A 6,000-nucleotide genomic window follows, 5' to 3' on the forward strand; every position below is an offset into this window, starting at 1 on the left:
CAGACAGACAGACATGATCTGCTAGGTCTCATAGTAAGTGCTCACTGCGTTCGCAATCACTGCGTTCGCAATTAAAAAAATAAACACCAGTAAGACGCCTTGAGGGCAAGAAGCGACCATATATGGAGATCTAAGCTAGGGTGGCAGCGGGGGGCAGTGTCTTGAGTGTACAGGGTTTGATGAGGTCTGATCAACATATGGAATGAATTCTGTATTGGCCATATATGGCAACATTGTCCTCCAGAAGAGAAAAGACAGTGCTGAGGGAGAGCTCCCCCCCCCCCTGCATTCCTCCCCTACCCAAGGCCAAATGCTCGACTGGAGAGACATGTTTTCCTGCTCAAACTGTGAGAGTGATATGTGAAACATATACCGCAGTATCCAAAAGGACCTTAACTATCCTTTTTTAGTATCAACATTCTATTCGACACAGCCAACTAACTGCCACATGTTACTGTAAATACACACAGCCAACTGTCACATGCTACTGTACATATTACACATATTAGTTTTCATCAAACAACAATATTTTGGCAGAGGTCCTTTTACCTGTGCTAAAAATGCTTACTAGGCTAAAACTAAAATAACAATTTCTACAATTCAACAATTCATGGTCATAAATGTATAAAGCATAATGAATGATAATTTTATGAAACTTAATACATATTTGGTTCATAATTGATTTCATGTGAGGTAATAAAAATTTAAAAACATGATGTGATGTTCTGAGTCAGAACAAAGTTCCTCTTTTAGGACCTCTTTTACACAACAATAAGCGACCAACGAGGTATTCTATTTCTTAGAGTTATCTTTGTTTGGTTTTGTGTTGTTTGGTTTCTATGGACTCGTGCAGCTGCGCTTTGCGCATTTCCACACGTTTGTATATTTTATTTGTTTGGTTGATATTATGTACTGTGCAATTTGTTGATTATAGTTTGTTGTTTTTGCGTGAACATACAGTTCTCATGAATGCCTGAAATAAATGCCAGTTTGAATTTATAAAGAACCCGACCTGTGTTGTCAATGTTGTGACAAAAGAGCTACAATCTATGAACTGAAAGTGTGTGTGTGTGTGTGTGTGTGTGTGTGTGTGTGTGTGTGTGTGTGTTTGTGTGTGTGTGTGTGTGTGCGTGCGTGCGTGCGTGCGTGCGTGCGTGCGTGCGTGCATGCGTGCGTGTGTGTGTGTGTGTGTGTGCGTGGGCGCGCAGAATGAGTGCATTTCACATGCAAGCACAACTCAATACAGAGACTGTTACTGTGGACGACACACTGATAAATTACACTTGTTTACAACAGGGTCCACCATGTTCAATTCATCAGAGTTGTGTGGGCCATGGTGGAAAGTATAACTAAGTACATTTACTGAAGTACAGTTTAGAGGTATTTGTACCTTACTCAAGTTGAGTGTCACATTTTCTGTACTTTTATACTTCTACTCCACTACATCTCCGAGACAACATTTTTACTTTTACTTCACTACAATAATTTGAAAACTTTATACTAGTTACTTCCTCCATCAAAGAACCGATTCATTCGTCCAAAGCAAACTTTTTAGTTTTGCTATAGTGTGCAGTAAAGATATTTGTCTGACACTTTTAAGTCTACTTTTGTGTTTGTGTCTAAAACTCTCACACACACTATACAATAGGCTTAGGGCCGATTCATACTCCTATTTTACCGCTGTTTCGGCGCTATAGTGCCGAAATGATTTCGGCTCGTCAGAAATTTTCAGTAGCACCGAAGAGCCGACTTTAGGACGGTACCCGCCCCCCCCGAACCTCAAATGACGTCACATTGTAGGCTCTACAGTGCCGAACCGACTTTTATTCGGCTCTAAAATAGGAGTATGAATCGGCCCTTAGGCTATATCAGTTGTTCTGTGTGCATGCCGGCCGCAATGCGCACATGCACGCGCGTGTGCACGTGACGTCATTAAATTGCTGTGGTACCAGTACAAAAACACCATGACAACACTGGGGGCATGCATTTCCAACTTGCATCGTTCCAAGTAGGCCAGTGCCCAACGGGCACCGCTGTAGTAATTTATATAAATGTTTTTGGAAATCTCTATGGGCTGAATGAGTGACACGGCCATGAAGTCTTACAATCTTACAACCTCGGGCACATGCTCACTCACACTCCTTCACTCTAGCACGGCAGTGTTACGGTGAAATTGGTGACCTGCCGAAATATGTGACCATCATTCTTGTGAACTTCACACAACTTACATTCAGGTCTTTTTAAATGCGTGGCCTACTGTAAGTACAGTTAGGTTGAACTATGCTAAGATAAAAAATGGCAATGATTTACATTCGGTCGCTGACAATGACATTATGTGATGTCTTTATATTTCAGCAGGTCACCAATGTCACCGTAACACCACCATGCTGGAGTGACTGAGTGTGAGTGAGTGAGTGGCCCAGATTTTGGGTTTTGGAATTGAGAATATCTGGATCACAGACACAAGGATGTCATGGCATGTCATCCATCAATGCCACAACAATTAATATCTTAACTGTGTATGAATATAATGTAATTTTGTCCAATCAAGTATGTTAATACATTATAGCCTAACCTGTACAAGTATACAATCTGTATGGTAAAGTATGATAATACAATAAAACTTATTATACAAATAACGGTAATGGGTCGCACACACCAAGACTGCATTTCAGTCATTTATTCTTGCATTTTGGAGACAAACGTTTGGGCTATCCAGCCTTCATCAGTGTCAATGCTGCATGGATAGCCCAAACGATTGTCCATTTGAAAGGCATTTGAAATTGAATATACATTTTTACTTTTCAGTATTCCAATTCTGGATTCAAATTCTGGATTTCAATTCAAATATAGCCAAAAAAATTGCTGATCTACAAGCTCAAAACATGTCACAGTGCGACACATTTTGAGCTTGTAGATCTGCTATTTTTGCTATGACAGTAGTATGCAATGTGGCCCTCTGGAATCAGTGTGGAAATACTGTATAGTGGCCCTCTCCATCGTCAAAGTTGCCAACCCCTGCTGTACATACTGTACAAGCACAAAGTATATCTCGTTATTTTGTTTGTATTGGACAAGAAGCTGCCCCTCTGAGGCTCAACTCCAGCTTGCTAGAATTTGGATATAGATGGATTCATATTATGTTAAATATGAAGCTTACAAAGCAATCTCACCAGGTTCTTTCTAGAAGGTTGCACAGAGCGTGCCTGGGGGGAGGAGGGAGGGGTTTGTGAGGTTGTGATTGGTTGAGAGGGTTGCACAGAGCATGCCTGGGGGGAGGAAGGAGGGGTTTGTGAGGTTGTGATTGGTTGAGAGATGGTTCCACCTCTCTCTAGTGTGAGGAGAGTTGGTGGGTCTGTGTCAGTTCTCCACAACTGATTCAATACAAAGCTTTGAATGAGAGAAGACGTCTGCGTATTGTTTCATGCTATTCTCCCCTGTTTCCGGTTACATCAGTTCTCCACAACTGCTCCAGGATATCAACCGTTTCTGATCAGGTATGACTGTGGACTCCAGACTTCACCTGAAGATGAACTCTATCAACCTCAACTCTGCTGAACAGCAGGAACCCAAAGACCACGGTATGTTACTCACTCTCCCTGCTTTGTCACCAGTGTTGTTTTCGTCGACTAAAACCAATGTTCGTCGACTACCTTTTTCCACTGAAGAAAACTTAATGGAAAGAAACGACATGAAAACTAAGATATGGTGACTAAAACTAAGACTAAATATACTGACGATTTCGTCAACAAATAAAAACTAGACTAAAATCTTAGGAAGGGACTAGTGGACAAGATATCCAGTATGAGTTATTTTACACTTGGTTGCATGCTGAAAATAGCTGATCTACAAGATCACAGCTTGTAGATCAGGTATTTTCAGCAAGTGTAAAATCCTTGCCCGCCAACATACATTTCGTATGACAACTGTAGATTTAGTCGACTAAAATCTTATATTTAGTCGACTAAAACTAGACTAACAGTAAAACATTCCAGGTGACTAAAATGTGAGTAAGATTAAATTAAAACTATTCAAGAGACTATGACTATAACTAAACAACACTGTTTGTCACCACTCACCCCTGTTATATTTTCATAATTTAAACACAACATTCTCAATATTCCACTTTTTTGTGTTCATTCACGCTAGAATAGTGTATTGTAGTATTATTTAAAGGACCACTTCACCACTTTTCAACCTATCTTATAGTTGGTCCTCATGATAAAATATAACAATTTCTTTCTATACTTAGTGTGTATCTCATTGGAGGGCTGTGGGCACATCAGAAACCAGTCTGTGTCTCATAGGAGGGCTGTGGGCAGATCAGAAACCAGGCTGTGTATCATTGGAGGGCTGTGGGCAGATCAGAAACCAGTCTGTGTCTCATAGGAGGGCTGTGAGCAGATCAGAAACCAGTCTGTGTCTCATAGGAGGGCTGTGAGCAGAGCAGAAACCAGTCTGTGTCTCATAGGAGGGCTGTGAGCATATCAGAAACCAGTCTGTGTCTCATAGGAGGGCTGTGAGCAGTTCAGAAACCAGTCTGTGTCTCATAGGAGGGCTGTGGGCAGTTCAGAAACCAGTATGTGTCTCATAGGAGGGCTGTGGGCAGTTCAGAAACCAGTCTGTGTCTCATAGGAGGGCTGTGGGCAGTTCAGAAACCAGTCTGTGTCTCATAGGAGGGCTGTGGGCAGATCAGAAACCTGTCTGTATCTGGAGGGCTGTGGGCAGTTTAGAAACCCGTCTGTGTCTCATAGGAGGGCTGTGGGCAGTTCAGAAACCCGTCTGTGTCTCATAGGAGGGCTGTGGGCAGTTCAGAAACCAGTCTGTGTCTCATAGGAGGGCTGTGGGCAGATCAGAAACCAGTCTGTGTCTCATATGAGGGCTGTGGGCAGATCAGACACCAGTCTGTGTCTCATAGGAGGGCTGTGGGCAGTTCAGAAACCAGTCTGTGTCTCATAGGAGGGCTGTGGGCAGATCAGAAACCAGTCTGTGTCTCATACGAGGGCTGTGGGCAGTTCAGAAACCTGTCTGTGTCTGGAGGGCTGTGGGCAGTTTAGAAACCTGTCTGTGTCTCATAGGAGGGCTGTGGGCAGTTCAGAAACCCGTCTGTGTCTCATAGGAGGGCTGTGGGCAGTTCAGAAACCAGTCTGTGTCTCATAGGAGGGCTGTGGGCAGATCAGAAACCAGTCTGTGTCTCATAGGAGGGCTGTGGGCAGTTCAGAAACCAGTCTGGGTCTCATAGGAGGGCTGTGGGCGGATCAGAAACCAGTCTGTGTCTCATAGGAGGGCTGTGGGCAGTTCAGAAACCAGTCTGTGTCTCATAGGAGGGCTGTGGGCAGATCAGAAACCAGTCTGTGTCTCATAGGAGGGCTGTGGGCAGATCAGAAACCAGTCTGTGTCTCATAGGAGGGCTGTGGGCAGATCAGAAACCGATCAATTGGCAATCCAAGCTAATAGAAAAATATTCCTGAAAAGTTGCAATGTGAAAATGGAAGCCATCGTTCTCACGATAATAAAAATCTAAATATTTGTTTAAAAAAGATCTTGTTTAAAAACATTCTGTCTAACGATGATGTCACCGGTGGATGGGTTGCTGAACTGCCCACAGCCCTCCTATGTAGTCTAGTCACTGGAAGGGGGTATCATGCACCCCCCGGAAATATACTTCTAATTGTTTTGTCATTGGTATTTAGCTACTTGACCCATTTGACTTAGCCTGACTTAATTTTCATTTTGTTTCACTTAAATATATCAAAAAATAAAAATAATTATATAATAATATATATATATATATATATATATATATATATATATTATTATATAATTATTTTTATTTTTTGATATATATATATCACTCATTCTTGAGATGAGGGACAAAAGTGGAAAAAACATGTCCCACACATAAGAGCCTTATTTTATGTTAAAAATAAATTAATTCATACAAATAAAAGCACTTGCAAAGTTAAGTGTAATACAGTTGTGTATTATTATGCCCTTAAT

Source organism: Protomyctophum bolini (genome assembly GCF_963924005.1).
Source record: "Protomyctophum bolini genome assembly, chromosome: 1".
NCBI lineage: Eukaryota > Metazoa > Chordata > Actinopteri > Myctophiformes > Myctophidae > Protomyctophum > Protomyctophum bolini.